At 43.6% G+C, this 25,090-nt stretch overlaps 1 protein-coding gene across 1 annotated transcript in view; it reads left to right on the top strand.

Annotated features, from left to right (window-relative positions):
- Positions 1 to 377: 377 nt before the first annotated feature.
- The window catches only part of PPARGC1A (PPARG coactivator 1 alpha), a 714,869-nt gene continuing 690,156 nt past the window's right edge, over positions 378 to 25,090 (top strand). The window contains exon 1 of the mRNA XM_070791236.1: positions 378 to 880. The gene's annotated coding sequence lies outside the window, so the exon portion shown is untranslated. The remainder of the gene's footprint in view (positions 881 to 25,090) is intronic.

Below are 25,090 nucleotides of genomic sequence, written 5' to 3'. Positions count from 1 at the left end.
TGTGCCTCCTCGCCGGCATCTTTTCTTTTCTTGTACAGGCTTGGGGCGACCCCTCCCTAAACACCCACCTACTCGCCGCCCCCTGCTGTCCCGGGGCCCGCACGGCCCAGCGGGAAGGGCTGGCCGCTGGCCGTGGTGGGGCTGCAAAGGTCTGGCGGCGCGGGCTGATTTAGTGGCCGGGGCTGTAGTACAGGCTGTCCCCGGCAGCCGGCGGAGTCAGCGCGCCCACGTGACGGCCCCGGCTCTCCGGTGAGCTCCCCAAACAGACGCACACCCAGCCACACGCGCGCGCGCGCGCGCGCACACACACACACACACACACACACATACACACACACACACGCACGCACCCCCGCGCGCACACGCCCGCCCGCTCTGCCTCTGCGCCCTCCATCCCGGCTCGCTCATTCTCTCGCCCTCTCGCTTCCCCTGCGGTCTCTCGCTCTGCGCGCACACACCACACACACGCACACGCACACACACGCGCGCACACACGCAGCCGGCACAGGCAGCAGCGGCGGCGGCGGCGGCGGCTGCTCAAGTCAGGACGAACCTCTCTAGGTACCTTCTTGAGAAGGCGGCGGCGGCGGCGGCAGCGGCAGCCGGAGCATCCCTCCTCCGCCGGAGAGGGAGCACCGCCGAGAGTTTCCATTCCCTTTGCCGTTCCCTTCCCCCTCCTTTTATTTTTCGAGAGAATTTCTTCTTCGCTTATTGGTTTAATTTGATTTTGAAAAATTTTGGTTGCTTGTGTGTGTGCTTCCCCCCCCTTCCTCATTTTATTTGCATCCAGAGCATGGCGGGCTGCGGGCTGTCGGAAGATACCTTCTTCTCTTCCTTCTTTTACAACTACGGCTCCTCCTGGGAAACCCCTTCCAACCAGGTAAGGGGTGGCTCGGTGCCTGGCGGCGTCGCGCCCCGTGCCCCTCGCCGTGCGCTCACTTGGCACTCGGCGGGGAGGCAGAGGCTTGGGAGGGGGTGGGGAGGCTGGGGGGCCAAGTGGGTCGCACCGTCTGGGTCAGTGCCAACCGGCTAGAGGAGGTGTCCCCCTTCCCCCAGCACTAGCTCTTTGGTCTCCAGGGTCTGTCGCGTCCCTCCCTTGTCCAATCTGCCATCCAAACCTTCCCCTTCCAACCTCCCAACCCAGCGGGAACCGGAAAGAGAGGCAGGAGCCGGCACGTTACCCCGAACAACTCCAGGCAAAACCAGGGAACTCGAGCGCAACCTTCCCCCAAGTCGCCGCGGGCGCCGCGCCCCTGTGCGCCCGGCGCCTGCCCGCCCTCCAGTTGCGCCGAGGGGCTGCAGAGCTGTGAGTCCCCCCGCGACGTGCTGTTCCCCCTCCACTTCCCCCGGGGCCCCGAGCCACCTCTTTCCCTAAAATGGCTGCAATCTCAAGTGGAGGCGTCCCCTGACCCCGAGGAGGGGGTGCAGAGTGGATGCTCCGGTGCCCATGACCCCACGCCTCCCCCGGCGCGCACAAGCACCCCACAAACACACACACTTAACTTTGATGACTGTGCAATGCAGTCCGGCTGCATCGTGCCCTCGACGCTCCCCGCCGCCGGCCTGCAGGTGTGCTTGTCGGTGTGACTTGGGGGGCGCGGAGAAGCTGGGGGTAGACGCCGGAAGGGGGGCGTGGAAGATGGGTGTTAGCGGGCCACGGGTAACCTGGAGAGACAGGCGTGTGCTCAGGGTCTAGGGGTGCAAAAGCTATTCTGGGAGCCAGAGCGAGAAAGAGAAAGGGGAAAAAAATACCTTTTAATTAAATAACTGTTGTAGTCTGCTGCCCCCACCGCTTGTTTGGTGAAAGTCTACAGGCATCTGTCATTTCCAAACTACACGGGGAAGTGGAGCTGGAGTCGAGGGAGGGGAGAGGGGGTGTGTGTGTTGTGTATGTATGTCTGTCTGTCTGTGTGTACGCGCACGAGTCCAGGCTGGGGAAAGTTAGGGCGGGAGGCGAGGTGGAGGAGCAACGGTGAAAGGCAGCAGCAACTCGGTGGGCGGTCCGGGGTGTGGGGGATTCCCGGGCCCGCAGAGCGAGAGCTGCCGGGGGAGCGGGCCGGAGGGGCGGGTGCCGGGGCGGGGGCGTCGAGGAAAAGAACTCGTTCTGCCCGTCTCTCCCGGCCACTGGGGCGTCTCTTCTTACCAGCTCGCTCGCCAGCCACGGCGGCTAGCCCGGCTGCCCGCCGCACTCGCCGGCTCTGGCGCGCTCCTTCTTGGGCCCGGGGGACAGCGCGCTCCTGCGAGCTCCGGGCAAAAAAAAAAAAAAAAAAAAAAAGCCAACCCCGCAAAGCAAAACAACTGAAAAATGAGCTCCGCCGCCCCCGCAGCACCCCCAGTTTCCAAAAAGCTGAAATCGCCGAATTCGTAGTCTCCGGGCGAAGACCTCGCGTCTCTGGCATGGGCTTTCCAGAAAGCGCCGTGGCCATCGAGTGAATAATACATAAGAGGGGCCCGGGAGCCTCACAGAGGCTCCTGTCGCCGCGGCAGCAGCAGCGGGAGACGGCGGCGAGCTCTGGCCAGACTGCCGGGCCGCCGCCGCGGGTGGGGGCATATGGGCAGCTCCAGGGAAGCGCGCGGGTCCCTGACCGGGCGCGGAGCTAAGGAAGGCGGAGGGGCGGGGGGCGGCCCGGGGGCACGAAGTTGGAGGTTCAGGGTGAGGCAGCTGGGAAAGCGGAGGCCCCGCTGTGAGTAGAAACTTGGAGGAACTGCCGAGGTGGTCGGGCGAGCGCCGGGTTTGGGCAGCTCGAGGGGGGCCCCGCTGCCCGAGGCCGGCGCTGGGTGCTTTCTCCAGGCCACCCTGCCTTGTCTGGTGGGGTTCGGGTGCTCTCCGTGCCTTCGCGTGCTGGCTCCAGATTTGCCGAGAGCCAACCACCCCTCCGGCTCTGCAAACTCCAGGTCTCCAGGAGCGGGCGTCCGGGTGCCTGCGTGTGTGTGTGTGTGTGTGTGTGTGTGTGTGTGTGTGTGTGTGTGCGCGCGCGCGTGCCTGTGTGTGTGTGATTGTCGATGAGTCAGAAACCAGCGCCAGCTGGTCTTTGAGGACCGAGAGGTGTAGGAAAGGCTTGAGCCACAGTGCATCCCGCACAAGCCCGGCCGGGACTCGGGATTCCTCGGCCGCGCCGCGCCTTCCCCACCCCCACCCCGCCTCCCCCAGTCCTGGAGTCAGATGCATTAGGCTAAGTTTCCAGGCGCGTACGTCCGACCTGCACCTACGGGCCGAGAAACTCAGGCACTTGGTTTTCCTCCCAAGGAAGAGAGAAAGGAGACTTGGGTGTAGGGACGCTCACAGTGATACAGCTTTACAGCGATGGGAGGTTTGGCAACATTTTTAACGAGATAGGAAGCAAGTCGTTTGAGAAGCGTAGCAAAGGGCTACGGCCGGATTTTGCAAGACAGGCAATCACGTGCAAACTCCTTGGAAACCGAAGGAGGTGGGCGAGAGGGGGTGGTGCGGGGCAGGATTGGAGTAAAGGAAGGAGAGAATCAAAGAAGGGGCGGGGGTGGCGTTAAAAAAAAAAAAAAAAAGAGGAAAACTATCGGTCTCTTCGGGTGAAGTTAGTTTAACTTAATTTGGAAAAACCTTTCCCCAAAAGGCAAGATCTTTCTTCTGGAAAGGGAAACTCACGTTGCTAAGAAAATCGGAAAGAATTTCTGACAAAGCAGCTGGTGCTGCTTTGTGCAGGGTGATTAGCTCGCGGGCCGGTACTGGGTGGCGCGCTACCCTTAGTGCAGTGAATTGCACGGTGGAGAAAGGGAGGTTATCTGAAATATTGATTGCTTCTTCCAGTGGTGCGGTATGAACTTTAAGATAAAGTACAGAAACAAATGAGAGATGTACATCGTTAGAGAAAGGTGCCCTCAAAGTGCTACCGAGGCTTTAATATCTGGTGGTAGGGGCAGTCATTCAGGCAGTTCATCCTACCAGGATTTGCGGCTTCTATCGCGGCCCTATCACCTTTTCAGGGATGAAGAATATGTAGGTTTAAGGACCTAGTCTCTTATTGATCGCTAGTTTGCATTTTCAGTATTGGAACATGGGCAAAGGGCTAAGAAACCTGCTCCTTGACTGTACCTTCGGAGAAAAAGGATTAATTAAACAAAGGCAGCCCTAACTCCTATCTTGGACTCTGGGCAGGACTGCTAGGGGGAGGCCTGGGCCAAATTTGAAAGAGTGAGACTTATTCAAGATTTTTACCTGAATTGCTGCCAAAAGGCTTACAAATCCTCCATTACCTAAAAATAGCAGTGTTCTTCAAATATAATTTGTTTACTCCACCTCAATTAAACATAAAACCCTGTTCCTAGTGTTAGAACGTGCTTATGAAGGTAAGGGTTCACTGTACTAAAAAAAAAGTCAAGCTTTTTATTTCTAGATCAATATGATATGCTCTCAACATTTAATACCATGTAAAAGGAGCCTTTTTACAACATCAATAGCAGGCAGGCATGTCTCCCTAAGAAGCTCTTTTCCTGGAATTACAAGGCATTTTGATTGCTTTCATTTTCACAAGAAACATGATTATGACACCTCTGGTTATAAACAAGCAAGTGAAAAAAATAATGAAGATGGGGGTTCTTCATATAGAGACCTGGAAATTTGGGAGCAGCTGGGGCGTTTATTCATTACTAAACACAAAAACCAAAACCCGGAAAACCCAAACACGAATCACTGCTGACTGGAAGGTTTTTACTTATCCTGTGACATTTTGTTATTAAAGCAGGGGGAGGGTGGGTTGGGGTGAATTTTTTGGAGAGAGCCCAATGTGTATTAGAGCCGAAACTGCATCTGTTACCATTTAAAAACTGGGAAATTCCATCTTATATCTGAAGAGACCATGTTGCAGAAATTTTGCACCCACTTGCCAACGTGCAAAACATACCATAGTGAGAGTGGGGGCGGGGGAGCATCTGCTTAGGTGGAATTTATTTCTTCAATTAGAATGAAAACCCCAATTAAAGTGTGTATGTGAAATGTCTCTGATTTGGCTCAGTGTAGCAGACAACAGACCATTCTTTAATTTACAGTTTCACGCCTAGGGATGGCAGTAGTGCAAGCTTCCAGAATCCAGCTCTATCTTTCTGGGTTGTGCTTTTTCAACCTGCAAGTCTCTCCCATAGTTGTTCAAGCTTTCCAACTCCATCATGAAGCTGACCGCGCGCTGGTCATTCCTGCTGGCAGCTTGGACCTGGGTCACCTTCTTTAGCTGTCCTGCTATAAGCCCAAATTGAAGCAGGCCAGGTCTATTATGATATTGAAGCAATCAACTGAAAGTGAAAAATGAAGCCAATTAGCTGACTGCTTGGGTGTCCACGAGGGCAGACATCTGACTTTATTCACCCGATTGACCGCTTCTTTGGCTACTGGGTAGCTTAAACCTGAGTTTGTGAAAAAACCACCATCACCAGCAGACTTGACTCTGCTTTTGAACTTTTCTTCCTCTCCTGTCTCCTCCCCCCACCACTCCTTCAAATTGCCAGACTAGAGATAGAAAATGGCATCCTTATAAGGACACACACTATCTTCTCAGAGTGGACAGTCACTGTTTTGAATTCAGCCCTGGACTTTTGTTAGCCAAGACCTGCAATTCTTTTTACTCACTCTATCTTTTCAAGCAGGATAGATGTTTCAGTGCGAAATCATTAATGGATTTGGGTAAGTTGTTGAACGCTTGTGCTGTCTATATTTTGGTGGGGGAGGGTGCTTGGCAGTCCTTTCATGAATATGGATACCTGAAGCAGAAGCTGTCCACTGAGGAACATTTCTTTTATCCAGTCCATGTACTATAAATAACTCAATATTCCGCCCCCCGCCCCCACCCCGCCACCTCTTTTCTGGGTGTTTCTTAATTCCTGAAGTGATAACACAGCTGGGATTCATTGAGGTGAGACAGAGCTTGGCAATGTCCTCCATTTGCAAGATTGTTAGAAAGCCAGTATCTTAAAGCTGAAAAAATGTAAACTCGGTTTATTCTTTTTTTTTTAATTTAATTCTCCTGAAGATGAATGTATGAACTACAAATTAGTTTTTAGGTACATTTCTATAGATTTACCTTAATTACACTTTTGAAATCTACCTCTAAATCCAGCTTACCTGATTCCAGTTTTTCTATCCCTGGATGGATTTCTCCTATGTAGAGAGAAAAGTAAAAGAGACTTGGAATAACTTGAGTTTGTTGTGGATCTTCCAGTAAAGGTAGCTTTTTTAAGGCACCAGTTTGAAAATATTGTTCTCTTTTCTGTATAAAGTTTTGTTAGCCTAAAACTTGGGAACCAAAGTACAGTGACAATAGCTAATACTGTTCCAAATAAAGTAATGTGACTCATTTAATCTCCACAACATACGAGTAAGATGCTTTTATTATTGTTCCCATTTTATAGATGAAGAAAGTAAGGCAGAGAGTTAAGAACCTTGCCTTAGACCTCAGTGCTAGTTAGGGACAAAACTGGGCCATCTTCTGCTTGCATTGCAGGAGACCTAGGTTTGATCCCTGGGTTAGGAACATCCCTAGAGGAGGGCACAGCAACCCACTCCAGAATTCTTGTCTGGAGAATTCCATGGACATTGGAGCCTGGCAGGCTACAGCCCATGGGGTCACAGAGTTGGACACGTTATGAGTGACTTTCACTTAATTAATCTATAGCCAGATATAGTTCTGTTTGGGAAAGAGGTGGAATCTTCTCTTTTGGTGAAATCAGCCATAACTACCTGATGCTTTTTTTTTTTTCTTGGTGACGGACTAAATGCTTGAGTTTACCATTCCTTTTGATTTGAATAGTTGATCCAGGTTGAGAGATAGACAGGGTCTTCAGATTGCCAGCTGCCACTAGCAGATAATTACGGTTTGGTGGAGGGCTCCTTTTGAATGTATGTGGGTATCAGGAAAATACAACTTTATGAAGAAATATAATTCTAAGATACTTGAATACAATAATTTTATAAATAATCATTTAGATGCACCAAAACCCTAGCTCATAATATATATGTATAGTTATGTATGTGTGTGTGCACATATTTTTAAGGCATAGCTCTCCTTTTATCATTTTGGGTTTGTTCTGTATATAGTTGTGCTTGAGATTAAGACTGAAATTTACCTTTCTGGTCACGGCCATGTTATAACAGGTGTCTTCTGTACCAATTCATGCACCTAACATTTATGTCCATCATGAACTAATGCCTTTTAGTGGTTCATCCCTTGTATCGTGATCTTCCAAAATATAGTTGTGGGAAGGGGAGGGAAAACATTAAATGTCAGTAGTTACAGCAAGACAGTCTCAACGAAGAGGGCAAAGAGTCTCTCTCTAGTTTCACGTTCTGGCAGCCCTGGCGGAAATGTAAAAGTGCAGGGTTTGCATTGGAATGAGAATGGGGTCACCTACCCTTTGTAGTCATCATCAAGGAAGCAGAACTTCCTCCCAGAGAGAGAGACCATAGGAAATCAATGATCACACTTTGCTGGTGGAAAGGTAAATGTGGACAGCAGACGGCATTAAATAAAAAGGCAGCAGAAAAGTGATTTACTCCAGACGGCAGTGTGGCTTTTTGGTTCCTTCAAAGAAGTCACATCTTTAACATAATTATATTAAAATCTTTCTTTCTTTTGAGATATATTTTTATAAGAAAAAAAAGGAAAGGAGAAAATACCATTAGGTGATGCTATCGTCTTTTCACTTGAAGATTGTTTTTTAAGGAAAGCAGAGTGTCTGGAATAGGAGAACTACGTCCCCCCTCCCTTCTTTTTTGTTTAAGAATTGACCTGATTTATTAGAGTTGCCAAATTTCTGTTTGTTTAGTCCATGTATTCCTTGACACAGAAGGGAAGTTTGCCATGGGGCAAGGCTCACCTTGACAAGGTGTTGCAAAGGATGCTTATATGGGAGAGGTGCAGAGAAGGGGGTGGTGATCACTGGGCTAAAGGGCAGTGTAGATGTGGAAGCTTAATGAAATATGCAAAACCAGTTGTGGGGTTCTAACATGCTGGCCCTCTTTAGCTTGTGCTTCTGATTGCTTTGTGAGCACATCTTCCTGTAGATTTGAAATATCGAACTGCAGGTAATAGCTGTGGGGCTAAGAATGTCTGGCTTATATCGGGGAAGAGATGAAACATCCATGTAATCTCTTGCCTGAAAGCGTATTGGAAAGTGTGTTAGTTGTGTAACACCGAAACAAAACAAGTCAAAAAAAAGCACAAAGAAAAGGAAAACTTGCACCAATACCCCCTACCACATTTTGATCCAATTTATTATTTCCAGTAGCAGTTCAGTCCCTAAAGTTAACAATGAATGATTATGATTCTGTAGTTTCGTTTACAGCATAAATTAGCATTTTGTTTTCTGTTACAGCTTTTGAATGAGGAATTATAATGTATAATTTGCTGAAAATAGATGTTATCATCTCTTAGGATGAGAACAACCACATAAACTTGAACAAATGATAAAAATGGAATCAATTACATTTCAAATGGAAGTAGTTTACAAACCTCCAAATACAAAGTGGCAGTAGTAGCTGGTTATTGTAACAAATAATTAGTTTTTTTAAACAACATTTATTCAATTCCATTGACGATTTGGTAATTGTTCACAGTCAACGGTAGCCCTCCCTCTTCCAAAATGAAATGTGGCGTGGAATGACTGCATTTTATAAACCACAGTTTGCTTCATTATTTAGTGTTGCAACCAGAATGTATATTTATTTGCAGATGTAACCCTTTCTGAGTAATAAGAAAACAGTGAATTGACTAAAATGATGCCACCAAGCCTGGTTGGTGGCTTAAGATGAACACCCAAGGGCTCATGGGTGAGAGTGTTTTCCGTTTGCAAAGAAAGAAAAGAAGCATACTGTCAGAATGGACGTGTGTGTCTCTGCGTGTCTGTGTGTAAGGGGAAACTTTTTAAATGATTTATCAAATAATAGATGAGGCATAATTTTACATCAGCAAGAATTCATTTCTCTGTCCCACTCCCATCACTGTACTTCCCATACCTTTTCCATCCTGACTTGTTTTCTCTGTGTAAATCTCACCTCCGTTGCCACTTCGGAAGCTCCATGTGGGAAGAAACCGTGCCTTCTTCACCTCAGGATCCCTCATCATGCCCAGCCTGTCATAAACAAAACAGATGTGTTAGAAAATGGTTGAAATTTCAGAAAGCTTTTATGCCATTATGTGTCCCTTCGTTTATTTTTTATTTCATTTTTTAAAAGTCTTTATTGAATTTGTTACAACATTGCTTCTGTTTTATGTTTTTGCTTTTTGGGTGCAAGGCGTGTAGGATCTTAGCTCCCTGGCCAGGAATCAAACCTGGGAGCGTTGGAAAGTGAAATCCCAACCACTGGACCCATCAGGGAAGTCCCTGTCCCTTCACTTAATTGTTCTTTGCTCCATCTCTTAGGATGATGAGGACAATTCTACAGTGTCATTTTTGAAAATGGGAATTTGACTGGGAGAGTAAATGAATCCTGCCTTCATTGAAGCGTCCCCAGGGAAGAAGATGATTGGTTTACCATAGGCTCACTAGACCTCTTAATTTTTAAAATGAAAAGTTATGAAGTATATACTTAAATTAATAAATTCAGAAAAGATAAGGGCAGAAAAGTGGGAATCTGAGGCATTGTAATTTTAATTTTTTATTTTTTGGTAACTGCTACATGCTGAGTGGATCATTCATTTTTGATTATTTCTAAAAGATTAATCTATTTCTTTAAAGTTAATATGCAAAGAAATATGTTCAACATCACTTTATTTTTAGATCCCACGATTTAGTCTGAAACAAATCAGTGGTGCATTATAAACACACAAGAATGTATCTAATGACAGGAGTCAGGCTGAACAGATGCTAAAAAAGATGCTTCATGTGAAGTCAAGGGAGCTGCAGGAGGGAACGGAAAAAAATCTCTAGAAGTTGGAGGGCTTGTGAGGTGAACACTGTAGAGACTTCTCACCCATCAAATCTGTGCTTGTGTAGTTCAAAGCAGAAGGGACTCCATTTGCTTCTGCACAAAAGTAGGAACGATGACATCCATCCTCTAGGATGGTTGTTAAAATTAAGTGAGACCTTGGACCTGGAAAGACCTTTGCTATTGACTAATAAAGAGCTGAGTCAATGTTCAGTCTTATCCGTCAATCCTCAAATATTTATAGAGTACCTTCTGAGCACGCACTGATATGCTAGCCCAGCAGTGTGCCTGGCACATAGTAGAGCCTCGATACATTAGACTGAGTCGATAATAATAGAGTTCTTGCATTGAACACTTACTATAACATTTCAGAAACCTTGCAAAGTGCTTTACGTAGATTAACTCACTTTGTCATCAAAATAACCCGAGAGGTAGATACTGTTATCAGTGTTGCATATTACCTATTAAAAATGAGAGAGCCGAGGTTCAGAGAGGTGAAGTGACTTAACCAAGATCACACAGCCAATAAGAGCCTGTAGGTGGTACAGTCAGGATTTGTATCTATCCTGTCAAGCTTCTGAGCCCATGTTTTAATTTTAACCACCATGCTCGGCTGCCTTAAGGTGGATGAATCGATGGGTGACAAGGAAATCAAAGATGAGTAAAAACCTGCTACCTTGAGCATGAATGTGGGTTTCAGGTAGAGCCTCACTTCTATGGAGAGTAGGCTAGAAGACGGGTAGTACTTCGAGAAGAGAGCAGACAATGTGCTGTGGTCATCTGGATGATGAAGAGTTTCTTTTTGGCTGGAAGAATCACAGAAAATTTTGAGGAGGCAGTTGCATTTGGTTTGGGCTTTGGAAAACGGAGAATTTGGGCAGGTGAGAATGAGGTAGAGGGGACATTTCAGGTAGAAGGAAAACACAGGAGGAATTTGTCAAGGTTGGGGTATTTTTATTCTAGTTCTTTTTTCATTCAACGAAATTTATTGGGTACTTACACTTTACATTGTGCTTGTCCCTGCCCTCAGGAGCTTTAATTTAGTAGGAGAGATGTAGATCACATGACATATGCTATATATATATTATATATGTAATATATATTACATATAAATTATTTTGTATCTATCTCCGTATGTATACACATACATCAATCTATCATCTGTCCTTCCTTCCTTCCTTGCAGCTGTCAATCATCTCTAAACTGTGTGAAGTGCCAAGAAAGAAAAAGAAAGAATGTTATACAGAGAGAAGAAGGGGTTTGCGGGGGAGGGGTCTGCCCTACTCATTATTTCAACTTTAGAAATTCGCAAAGCATCTTCCAAGGGTGAATTCACCTCCTCCCACCAGTGATCTCCCTCCCTCTCTCTTGCTTAGCAAAGGGACAGGGAGCTGGCCGAGTTGGGCTGATGTGAGTTAGTAGTCTAAATAGGAGAGCTGCTTTCCATTCTGTTCTGTCAGGAGCAATTAATAAAGCTTTCAAATTTAGTTGAAAGTTCAGATCTTTGCATCGGTTAAGATCTGCTCTGATGACAATGTCAAGAGAACAGTGTAATTAGTAAATCAAATATTAAGTTTTATTTTGGATCTTATTGCACTTTACTAGATGGCTAAATTTTTTCTGGATTAAAATTAATCATCCAAGCTAGAAAGTGAAATAGCCTCTGAAGTTGGGAATACACTCTGAGGCCCATGTAGCAGTGCTAATGAAATCCTTTACTTCTTTCTCCTTGTAATGCCAAACTAAAAGGGTTGCATGGTGTGCAAAGAGCAGAAAAAAAAATGTAAAAGAGAGTGGAATCATCTTTACAGTATCAAATGCTTGTTGTTTTAGGAAGTAGGACTCCATTGCTAATTGATATTTTTACCCTGCTAGTAACAGATTCATTAGGAATTATTTTAAAATTATTTCCCCCAATTAAACTGATCTTAAAAAACAAGTTTCTAAAAAAAATTTAATGGGTTGATTCCTATTTATGTACATTAAAATAAATATTGGTTCATCTTACCCAAATTTTCTTTCCCAAATTCATTCTTTTACTGTAAGTAGTAAAATTGAGTATGATGATGTTTTGGGGAGTGTTTATAAACTGTAAAGTGTTCTCTTAGTCGTTATCATTATGATGGAAGGAGAGCTTGCCTTCTGAAACCATTTCTTTTTATTACAGTAGCATTGAATACACACCCAGAAATAAAGTAAATGTTAAATAATATGCATTACACTCACTTAGGTAGTTATTTTTTAAATGTTTGTTTACAGTGATATTAAACATTTGCGTTATGGGGCCTCACTCCAGGAATAATGACGAAATCTGTTTTAAATCTCTACCTCTTCTGTAGCTGATTCTGTCATGTGACCTCTGAGGGTTTCTCAGAAAAGCATATACTGAGGTCGTTTTAGGCTAATGAGTCTTTCCCAAACATTACAGAGTTGTTTAAATAAAGTAGAGAATGTCCTGCAATATGAGAGCCTTTAGAAATACTCGAGTATCCCTCTTTTCAGGAGAATTTTGGGAAAATGCTTATTCTTATATTTGGGCATATATGGTATTTAAGAAGTCTTCATAAATAGTAAGCACTGCTTGAATGCTTGTTGTTCCTATTAGGTTTTATATGTCTGCTGTATTTAAGTAGCTGCAGCTTTTTCTTAGTTGATTTATAAATGCCTTGAGTTTTTTAAAAACATTATTTGGATAACCTGCATATTAAATACAGTGCAGGGCACAAAATATGTGCTAAAATCTTTATTGATCATTTGAAAAGAAAAATAACCTTTGACTCCTTCTGGGAATTTACAGATATCAGCCCCTGTTTCAAAAAGGATCAGAACATAGAGGTAGGAACATTCCTTTAACCACCAACCCAAAAAGGACTTTTGCTAAAAAGAGAGTTTTCTCTCAAAATGAGGACAAATACTTCTTTTGTTCTGCATTTTCAAGAACAGGGAATACTTTCTTCCTTTATACTTCACTGCCTAATTTAAAAAATATATTTAAACCTGATTTTCTAAGGTACTGTTTTGGAATATCTTATATCTGGAAACTGATAAAAGCATGGTATTAATTTTTCTTACTACAGATATGATACATTTTTGTTTTGGGGATTTTTCTTAGGTTCAGAGAAAAGAGGAAAATCAAAACCATATATATTGCAAACGTCTAAAGATAATCACAGATACTATTCTAATGGATATCTTTTCAGTCTTTGTTCTAGGCCTACATAATATTTCATTTTTAAATTGGAATCATGTGTAAGAAATTTTTAATTTTTATTTTTTGTAAGCAATTTTATAGCCTGATTTTAGATCAATAAATCATAACTGACTTGCCACATAATATTTCATATGCCTCTGTGTCCCTTTTACTGTCTTTGTAGTATTTCTTTGTATGATTATTGGACCATTTATTTAACTATCTTCCTACATATTGGGTTTTTAGGTTGTTGACAATTATGGCTAAACCTGGGGCATATCTATGATTATTTCTTTAGGATAACACCCAGTAATGGAACTGCTGGGTGAAAGGGCATGCCTTTTTAAAGACTTTTGTGTTAATTGTTTCTTGGAAGAGATGCACTAGCTTATACTCCCAGCAGGTATGTATCAGATGGAGGCTATTAGGAGATGAGTCCTTGTGTGATAGCATTGTCTTTGTCCATTTGAAAACTTCAAAATAAACCTTTTGAATGACCATGTCAGTCAAGAGGTCATGCTTATAATAATGATGACTTTTGTTGATCTTTAGTTTTTCAGATTCTTTGGGCTGTTAGAATAAAACTGGTTATCAGATGAGCATTTGTCCCTCTCTTTCTAGGGCATATTATCTCTGTAAAACCTCCTGGCTTGTAATCTGTTGTGATCTACAGAGAAAAATCTTCCTTGTTCCACTCATGGAACTACTTAAACTTTAAAACAAGGAATAAGTCTGGATGCTAAACGGTATCTCTGGTCATGCCTGAGATAATTCCAAGGAAAGAGGAATGTTGACTGTATACTAAGGCATCATTATTGCTGGTCTGGTCTGGACCCAAATATGACAAATCTTAGAGATATCTGTGAAAACAAAACTCCTATACAAAAGTAATAATGATTCAATTCCCCAGTGAAGGACATATCACTTCTCTCTGACTCTCCCCACTGCCTTTATCTGTTGATCTCCTTCAACCTTTTTTCCATAGGGTTTCTTTGGACCCTTGGTTTATTGCAGTATAAATTCCCTTTCCCTAAATCTTGTCTTTGTTATAAGTGAATTCCTCATTAAGAAAATACAATTTTGGGGGGGGCAGTAGCTGTTTATTTGTTCACACCCCTTAGGCCCAGAGGAACTGTGGTCATTGTTACTTCCAGAACATTACTTGGCCACTATAACACAAAACCCTGCAATTCCTATAGCCCCCAGGGAAATTCCCAGAGGCTGTATCCTACTTTTCTTCCTGGCCATCTTATCATCTTCCTGTCCCTTCCCCCTTCTCCTGAAGGCTCATGCACTTGACTAATGTCTTCCCTCTCCCCCAGCTGTCATCACCAGGGTGATCTTCAGCATTTGTGCATGGAGGATGGACCCAGTGGCTGAGTCTCAGAGTTGCAACACTTCACCTCCCACAATGCTTTGGTGACCCAGTTATCTCGCCCACACCCTGGCTTCATCCTTTGGAATAGCTCTGCTCCTGGAACCTTAAACTCCAGCGTCATTGTACATGACACCAGCCTCATAGCTTTCTACTCCCTCACCCATTTTTTTCCAAGATTGTTGATCCCAGTACTACCCTCCCTTTCTCCGAGCTCATCAGTCATACTTTCCCTCTCTCTCTTTTTTTTTTTATGCCAGCACAGAAACCATGATACATCACTTTAACTGCTCTCTTGCCAAAACCTCAAAGCCCTTAATCCCTTGTCCTTCTATATTTGTCCTCAAAATCCCAGTCTTGGGTCAGTCCAACCAACTGCTTTGTTTGCTTCTACATACAAACTGTTGCAGGCTGTTGGAAAAACCCAGTCACACTAACAAATGTGATTTTTATTGTCCTAAATCTCAGTGCCACTCACCAAGCTCTTTCTGGGTCATCACTGTCTGTATCTGTAACTCCAATCATTGCCCACTGTCCTCAACTCCACCTACCACTGGTTCCCTTCCCAGGTGAGGATTTGTGGCCATGGGCTCTAAAAATCACTGCAGATGGTGACTGCAGCCTTGAAATTAAAAGACGCTTATTCCTTGGAAGAAAAGTTATGACCAACCTAGATAGCATATTCAAAAGCAGAGACATTACTTTGCCAACAAAGGTCCGTCTAGTCAAGGCTATGGTTTTTCCAGTGGTCATGTATGGATGTGAGAGTTGGACTGTGAAGAAAGCTGAGCGCCGAAGAATTGATGCTTTTGAACTGTGGTGTTGGAGAAGACTCTTGAGAGTCCCTTGGACTGCAAGGAGATCCAACCAGTCCTTTCTAAAGGAGATCAGCCCTGGGTGTTCTTTGGAAGGAATGATGCTAAAGCTGAAACTCCAGGACTTTGGCCACCTCATGTGAAGAGTTGACTCATTGGAAAAGAGTCTGATGCTGGGAGGGGTTGGGGGCAGGAGGAGAAGGGGATGACAGAGGATGAGATGGCTGGACAGCATCACCGACTCGATGGATGTGAGTTTGAGTGAACTCCTGGAGTTGGTGATGGACAGGGAGGCCTGGCGTGCTGCAATTCATGGGATCGCAAAGAGTTGGACATGACTGATTGACTGAACTGAACTGAATGTGAGCTCCCTCAGCCTTTTGTCTCATGTCTGGACATCTCCATCTTTTCATTCCTTTCTCATTTTCTCCAGGACTTTGATCCATAGTTGTGGCTTCATGATTCCATACACTTAGGAATAAATTTATCACTTCCATCCTGAAAAATTCCTCCATCAACTTTTCATTTCCCTTTAGACAGTGCCTGTCTCCTTCTTTTGTTGGATGGCTTGAAGAGCTCAGATGATGTGACTGTACATTTCAAAGTCATGAATTCACATGACTGTGAGGTTGGTTTCTCTTAGTGGTTCACAGATTCCCGGAGCAAAGAGGCAAATAGTGATCCAGGGCAGATAACCTATCTGCCAGACTCAGCAGGAACCTTGTAGATTAGCATTGTTTCTAAATCCTTCCCTTCTCCCCTACTCTCTTTCTAATGACCTCTGATAAGGGTTCCATCATCACTACCATTATCCCCTCTCCTGGGAATGACTTCGTAATTCCCAAATACTGGGACTCTTATTGCAATGGTACCCCACTCCAGTACTCTTGCCTGGAAAATCCATGGACAGAGGAGCCTGGTAGGCTGCAGTCCATGGGGTCGCTAAGAGTTGGACACGACTGAGTGACTTCACTTTCACTTTTTACTTTCATGCATTGGAGAAGGAAATGGCAACCCACTCCAGTATTCTTGCCTGGAGAATCCCAGGGATGGGGAAGCCTGGTGGGCTGCCATCTATGGGGTCGCACAGAGTCAGACACAACTGAATCGACTTAGCAGCAGTAGCAGCAGCAGGGACTCTTATTAGTTATATGAAGTTAAGTGAAGTGAAAGTCTCTCAGTTGCGTCCGATTCTTTGCGACCCCATGGACTATACAGTCCATGGAATTCTCCAGGCCAGAATACTGGAGTGGGTAGCCTTTCCCTTTTCCAGGCGATCTTCCTAACCCAGAGATCAAACCCAGGTCTCCTGCACTGCAGGTGGATTCTTTACCACCTGAGCCACAAGCAAAGTCCAAGAATACTGAAATGGGTAGCCTATCCCTTCTGTAGTGCATCTTCCCGACCCAGGAATCGAACCAGGGTCTCCTGCATTACAGGTGGATTCTTTACCAACTGAGCTATGAGGGAAGCCCTATTAGTTATGTGTATATATATACACGTGCAGATATTTCTGTGACTCTGTTGAGAAGTTCCTTTGACTTCTGTGGCATCTTCCTGTCCTTCATTGCATCTTCTCCTCTCATTGACTCTCGAGCTTTGCTTGAGCTTGAATGTGATGTTGCTGGGATTCCCACCCTGATCTCCCCTCCTTTTACTGTATTCCTGCTCTCCTGTGGCAATCTCCTCACTCATGGAAATCAGTCTGTCTTTCAGATTTCTATTTCCAGGCAACATCTCCTTCCTGAATTCCATAACTGTTTAACCAATTAGTTATTTGACTGTCCCAAACTTTCCTGGTGGCTCAATGGTAAAGAATCCACTTGCCAATGCAAGGTGCAGGTTTGATCCCTGAGTCAGGAAGATTCCCGGCAGAAGGGAGTGGCAATCCACTTCAGTATTCTTGCCTGGGAAATCCCAAGGACAGAGAAGCCTGGTGGGCTATAGTCCATGGGGTTGCAAAAAGAGTCGGACACGACTTAGTGACTAAACAAAACAACTTGGTATTTTAAGCACGGTGTGTCAAAAGATAGGATTCTTTATCCAGATTGTGTTGCTCTTGAATTCCTTATTTGGTTGAAAGACAATTATACTCATCCTGTATATCAGTTAACTTTTGCAGTATACCAAACCACCCAAAACCTTGTGTCTTCAAACAACAAGCATTTTAAAGTGCAGAATTATATAGATTAGCAATGTAGACTGCGATCAGCTGGGTGGTTCTTCTGCAGGGTCCATCTAGGTTCACTTATGTCTGCAGTCAGCTAGCTGTGGATGGCCTCACTCATACATCGGGCAGATGGCTGGCTGTTGGTTGGGGATATGGAGATATGAGCCATGTATCCATATATCCATCTTCCAACAGGCTGGCCCAGACTCATTCCTATAGTAGTGACCACAGGATTCCCATGAAAAGGAAGAGAGAGGAAGCTGCAAGATCTCTAGAGGTATAGGCTTAGAACTTACAGAACACATCTCTTCTGTCTTATTCTGTTGGTCAAAGCAAGTCAGAAGGCCAGCCTAGATTCAGGGAGTGGAGAAGTATATTCTGCCTCTTGATAGGAGGAGCTTCAAGGCCATATCACAAGAACATGCATGTGTGTGGTAGGTGTTGGAGGTGGGGTGAGTAGAAGGGAATTAGAGGCTGCTTTTATCATTACTAATCTCATGACCCAAGTCAGTCAATATCTCTTGCTTTCCTTCTCCTTTCACTTCTAGTCAGCCGTCAAGTTAGGCTGGTTATGCCTTTATGATAACACTCTAATGTGTTCCTATCTTCAGCTGCTGGTCTACTTAATTTGTAAGCTTAACCTCTGTTAGTTGGCTAGGGCTGCTGTACCAATGTACAATGGGCTGGGTGGCTTAAACAACAGAAACTTATTTTCTCATAGTTTTAGAAGGCCAAGATCAAGCTGCCAGCAGGCTTGGTTGCTTCTGAGGACCACAAGTGAGGGACCTGCTTCAGGCCTGTCTGCTAGGCTTCTCGATGGCTGTCTTCTCTGTGTCTCTTCATGCCATCTTCCCTCGGTTTGTGTCTATGTCCAAATTTTATTCTTCTTTTAAGGACACCATTCATATTGGATCAGGGTCCACCCTAAGGGCCTCATTTAACCAAGTCACACCTGCAAAGATCCTGTTTTCAAATATCGTCACATTCTGAGTTCTGGGGGTTAGAATTTCATCATGATCTTTTTTTTTTGGTGGGAGACACAGTTCATCCCATGTTAATTTCCCCAGTATCCTCTACCTCATTGTAAAACAGCATTATGATAGTGCTAGGGCTGAAGTCTCAGGTCCTAATAGGCTATTAGTGCCAAGTGATATATTTTTTGCCATAAAAAAAAAATATTCTCTCTTAATAGACTAAGCTTCATGAAGGCAATGTGTGTCTAGCACTTGGAACACAGTAGACCCCCAATCAACAGTGGTAAATTTGAATGTATGACTTTCAGTTTATGAAAAAATAAGTAAAATTATCTTTTAATTCTAGACCCTGGGGGCATGGTTCTCCAGAAACAGTGATCTCAAATTTGTAATTTAGAAAAGAATGGTGAATGATGTGACTTTAGTGCTTTTTGGCTGACCGTGAGCAAGGGAGTGAGACAATTCTAGCCTCCACCCAGTTAAAGTCATGTTATAATGACTGCAGAATGACTGAAGGATGTGGTTGAGAAAACAGAACTTGTTAGACCCATGTATGTGATTATAATACATTCTATTAACTAAAGAAAAAAGCTGAGACTGTATTGCAGATGACAGTAATGTCAGACGTTTTTGAAACAATATGTATTAGGGTTTTCCAGAGAAACAGAACAAATAGACAAAACAGTGTATGTATGTGTGTGTGTGTGTTGAGAAAGAGAGAAGTATTTTAAGAAAATGGTTCATACAAGTGTAGAGGCCTGGTAAGCCCAAACTTTGTGGAGTAGGTTGGCAGCCTGGAGAGTTGCCATTGGAGCCCCAAGGCCATCTGCTGGCAAATTCTTGTACAAGGAGGTCAATCTTTGTCTATTAGGGCCTTTAACTGATTGGGTAGGACCCATCCACACTGTGGAGGGTAATCTGCTTTACTCATGGTTACCAGTTTAAATGTTAATCTCATCCAAAAAACACCTTCACAGAAACATCCAGAATAATGTTTGGCCAAATATCTGGACCAGCCAACCTGACTTATAAAAACTAACCTGGTTCCATGAATATAGTGACCAGAATGTAGGCAGAGGATTGGACAAAAATAAATAATAGGAGAGACTCTTGTTGAAAATGCCATGAGGGTCTTGCCCGATTTAGATGTTAGCCAGCATTTGAAAAAGATGTTCTGTAATCTAAAAAGGAGTAGTCATATAATTTTCTGTAGCTTGAGTAGAAAATATGATGAGCCCTGAGTGTTTAAGAAAACTTTAAAATTCTTATTTTATGATGAATTTAATTCCAGTTGATAAGACATAACACAAATATGGCTACTGTATTCATTTTTATGCAAACATGAAATCAAAGTTTATGCTATATGCTGAGAAGGAGTATTATAGATTAAACAAAATCATGAAAATCAAAGTATTATTTGCTGAGAAACCCAAGTTGGAGTGCTGAGTATTATAGCTTAGTTATCATCCTTTACTGTTACTCTTAGATCTATTTGTGATTCTAATCAAATCCCCTGTAGTTTCTTGTCTTTAAACAGACTCAGAAGAGTTATGAAAAGAAATAATTATTTTCTTAGACAGTTTTTGGATTCTGAGAAAGTCTTTCATAACAGGAGAGGCCTTTGTGGGTGGTCATTTAAGAGGCAATAACAGGCATGAAGCTATATTTACATTAAATCTTAAAAACATTTACAAGGGTGAGGAATTTGGAACAAGCTATTTTTTTCTTCAAATGGCCAAATATTCAGATGATGAAATACTGTCTTCAAAGATGTCTGTAGGCATCTGGCCCAGACTTAATATGCAGTGTTTATGAAATCAAGGGAAGCGAGAAAGGTTACTTGTAATGATGAATTCCACACCGTAGTTATTAATTCTGTCATCGTTTTTACTAGTGAGTATAATTCAGCCTTCAGATTTCTCCATTTTTACTGGGAAGGAAAGAATCTCTGCAACATTTGTATCTTCTCAGGCAGATTTGTAAAAGGACTCTGGCTTCAAAGTTTTGACCTCTCCGGCTTGAAATCTATCCATATAGAAGCTCTTAAAGGAAACCTAAGTCGAGTGGAATGGTGAGGTCTGATATTTTATAGTCAGCTCTGCAAGTTTTCTGATCTGTGAAATGGACATTATAACATCTGCTTTCTGAGGTTGTTGTAGGAGTTATGTAAGATAATACAAATGAAAGGCTTAGTGCTCGTGTGGGATACATCAGAAGCTTCAATGGTCATGTTGGTATTTAAGAAGACAGAGACAAGTGCAGCACAGGTGAACAGATGCTAACCAGGATTACAAGAGACAGTTTTGGGGAAACCATCATATCCATTTGATCCTATTTTCTCTATCCCCTTCTGTATTTGTCTCCACAGAACATGTTGGTAATGGTAAGTTTCAATAAAATATTTTCTAGAGACAAACAGATTTAGTCTTTTGTGGAGAGGCCTTACGCCCTAATAATACATATGAGTCAGATCAGGTCTAGAAGTTCTGTTGTCTTCTTCAGATTTTCATGTTTTTTTTTTTTTTCCCTTGTTTGCAAATAAAATGGAAAAAAATTGCTCATTTATTTTCAGGAAATAAAAACATGTAATACCAAAGAAAATTAGAAGGTGAACCTCCAGAATAACATGATTCTTCAGAAAATACAATCCAATTATAGGAGACAGGTAATATCCAGTTCTTTTTTTGGTTGACCTATAATAAATGCAGATTGCATAGGTATTTAACACAGAGTGGTATTTCAAACCCAAATGGTGACTATTATTTCCATTATCAGGGAAAAAAGTAATGTTAAAGTAGAAATTAGTATTTTGAACTTCTAAATGGGAAAAATTTTTTTTGAACAAAACTACCTCAAAAACTATAACTCTCTTCCATCTCAAGTTAGAGGATTGTTCTTGCCATAGATATTTTTGGAGGCTCGATCATTTCCAGACACTGTTTTAGAACCTGAATAGACAGCAGTGAGCAAGAAAAAAACAAAAACAAAAACCCGGGCTTGGGTGGCAGTTTTCATCTTGCAGGTGGAGACAGAGTAAAAACAATAAAATTACATGGAGGCACAAGATAATTTCTGAAAGTGATAAGTGCTATGAAGGTGGTAAAGGAGAAAAAGGACAATATGATGGGTTCAACTGTGATGGGGACACAGTGTGTGAGAGATGGAGGGGGTGATCAGGCTGTGGGTCCTCAAGGGCAGACCCCTGTGGAGCTTCTGTGGGCTGGCCTCCCGTGGACAGCACTGCTGATGAGCAGCAGCTAGGTGAATGAGAGATGTGGCCAGAGATCAACATAGAGGAAGTGGAGCCTGGATCCCACCAGACTGCAGGTGGATGTGAGTTTAGAATCCATCCTCAGTGACAGGAGAATTCCCTGGAGATGTATAAGCGGGGGAGGGACACAGCATGATTTAAGTTTTCAAAAGATCACTCTGGCCACTTCGAGGAGGAGGAGAAGGGGTCTCTGGCAGAGACAGGGGTGAATCAGGGGCAAGAATGAACCGTTGGTGGTTCTTGTAAAAGAGAGATGGTGGAGGCAGGGACTGAAGATGGAGAGTCATTTTCTTAAACAAAGAAGAGTTTGGGCAGCTGCCTCAGTTTCCCAGCATTGTAAGGACTTCAGAGTGTCTGGTAAGTAGTTGGATGATAAATCTGAAGTGGGCTCCTCAAACACTAAATGGTGGGCAGAGTTTCAGTGGCACCTTCAGGGCAGATGCCCCTGGATCTCTCTGATTGGCTGGATTCAGAGAGATGAGAAGAATGCAGCTCCAGTGGATACACTCTGTACCCTTGTGAACCCTCTGGGGATTTTATAAACAAGTGTTTAAAATGTTTAAATGAACAGACCTCTGTGCTGTTGGTTCCTGTGGACAGCGATTGCCCAATTTGAAGAAGGGCTTGGTGCTGGAGTCTTTAGAAGCTGCCAGTCATTGCCTAGATGTTCTGTGGGGAAAAGTGTCTTCTGGGGCTGTTTCATGCCAATGTTTTCTCCTTTCATTTGCATGGAAGAAAACCCACTCAACACACACACATACAAGGCTTTAGTTGGAAAGCAGATGTATGGCAAGGATCCAGACCCATCATGGGATTCAAGGTCAGAAAGTGAAGTGAAGCCAAATGTAGTGTGAAGCAGGACTGGGCACTGCAGTGTTGGGACAGGGGCCACATGCCCCCACTGTCTTAGGAGCCCCTTTGTTCCTTGACTTATGTGGCCTAAGATCCTGCCTGGATGGCTGCCAGTCCTGATACATGATCAGCGCTCAGCCCCAGTGCCCCATCCCAGTTGATGTTCCTTCTTTGCCTCTTGGTTTGGTTTCCCAGGGGGCAGTTCTATTTGGCTCAGGCCCTGGATTCATCTGCTTGGTCCTGGTTTGTGGTAGTGGCTGGGGGCCAGCTAACCTGGTCCCTCGTCCATCTACTCAGTGGTGCTGGGTGGGACAAGGACAGAGGGGTCCAGGACTGCATTTTGGTGAAGAGCCATCTTTGGTTTCTCTGTATCCTTGGGCCACTTGGCAGGAAAGGGAGGAGATTGTTTCCAGTCATGTCATGGAGAGGGTGAGAAGGCAGTGTTGGTGCTGGGATGGGTGGCTGCCTCTGGAGAATTCGTGATTGTCTCCAACAGAGGGTTGGAGGAAGGTGGCCGTGGGGAACAACAGGCAGAGAAGAGATTCTACCAATGGCTGAAGGACCTACTCTAGGGCAGTGTTTTATATGCATTGGTCAGAGTTCCATTTGTAAAGTAAGATAAAGATGTGAGACAGCTGACTAGTAAATTCAGTTTCTCCCACTTGTTTTAGTGTGTTGGGTTGCTATAATGAAGTACCGTACACTGGATGACTTACAAACGACAGAAACTCATTTCTTACAGTCCTGGAGGCTAGAAGTCCTGGATCAGAGTGCTGCATGGTGAGGTACTGGTGAGGGCTCACTTCCTGCTGCAGGGTTCTCAGTGTGTGCTCACATGCCTGAAAGACCCAAACCTCTGGTCTCTTCCTCTAGTTACAAGGGCACTAATTCTGTCCTGGGGGCTTCACCCTCATGACCCGATTACCTCCCAAAGCCCTCACCTCCTCATACAGTCACACTGGGAATTATATTTCAGCAAATGAATTTTGAGGGGACACAAACACTCATCTGTAGTACCACCTTGTCTATTGGGAGACTTTTACCTTCCATTCTGTCAATACAACCCTCTCCTTAGCAGTCCTCTGTGTGGTTATTATGTTAAAAGTGTCTTTGTCTCATCCCTTTTCTTGAGGAAATTAAACTATGTAAGGAATTCCTACAACTCAGTAGCAAAATACCAATGATCAGAGTTTTTAAAAATGGGTTAAAGACTTGAATTGACATTTCCCCAAAGAAAACATACAAATGTCCATCAGATATATCAGTGGCTCAGTGTCACTAATCATCAGAGAAATGCAATTCAAAGCAACAGTTAGATGCTATAACACACTTTGTAGGATGGCTATTATTTTAAAAAAACAAAAAAAAAGTGGTGAGAAATTTAACTGTTCCCTTTCTTATCCCAGCTTTGGTTTGTTTCAGGTTCCAAAATCAGGTGTTGTTGGGACATAGAAGCTATGTAAGAAAAAGCTGTTTCACCATTGCCATTGTGCATTCAGGGACTACAACAAAAATACAATAAACAGGGAGGCTTAAAAAACATTTATTTCTCACTGTTCTGGAGGCTGGAAATCTAGGGTCATGGTGCTGGCAGGTTGGTGTCTGGTAGAGGGATAGGCTTGCTGGTTTATACTTGGCCATCCTCTCAACATGACCTCATGTGATGAAAACAGTGAGAGCGCTCTCTGGGGGTCTCATTATAAAGGGCACTAATCCCACTCATGAGGGCTTCACCCTCATTACCTAATCACTTTCCAAAGGCCCCAGCTCCAAATGCCATCACACCGGGGGTTAAGATTTCAATATATAAATTTTGGGGAGACACACACATTCAGATCATAACAATATGGACTGAATCATTTCAGTGATATTTTAATGAATATCTTCTAACCGGAAATATTCTCCAGATTATCAGAATGTATTTGGCAAATGTGGGCAATCTTTCCTTGCCCAGTAAACTCAGAAACACATAATGCTGAAATTTCCTGATAGTTCCATATCCCTTTTACTTATGCAGATTTGAGGACCTTAAAAGAGCTACAGAGGCATTCATACCTCTGAAATGCTTTAAGTTCAGGGCTTAACAAATATCAAAACCTTCTTGAGAGGTCTGGAGGAGTTGAATTCTATGGATGCAAATTGTTATGATTTTATATTGATAAAACCCACTGCTGGTATTTTGAACAGAGTCCCCACGAAACATAGTAATCCAGTACCAACAATCTGGTTGTGTCATCAGAGACAAAAAGGAATTGTGAAGATATTGATTTTATATCAACATGGGCCTACGGATACATGATTCAGGAAACATTTAAATAAAAGGCCAGTCGGAAAAAGGGGATTATATGAATCTTCAAGATAGAGACACTCAGTCTCAAGATCTTATTTAAATACTTCACACCTGTGAATGCCACTGTCCTCACAGGTTTGGACTTACACAATTGGAGCAAGTGTCTTAATATGTGTGGGGGCCTTGTGTAGAGTAAGTCATTTGATCATAGGGTTCTTAGAAGGGGTTCTTAGAAGAAGGCTTGCTGAGCTGACTACTGCTCCC

This window comes from Bos indicus, chromosome 6 (assembly GCF_029378745.1).
Source record: "Bos indicus isolate NIAB-ARS_2022 breed Sahiwal x Tharparkar chromosome 6, NIAB-ARS_B.indTharparkar_mat_pri_1.0, whole genome shotgun sequence".
NCBI classification, from domain to species: Eukaryota; Metazoa; Chordata; class Mammalia; order Artiodactyla; family Bovidae; genus Bos; species Bos indicus.
This window is presented reverse-complemented; position numbering and strand designations above follow the sequence as displayed.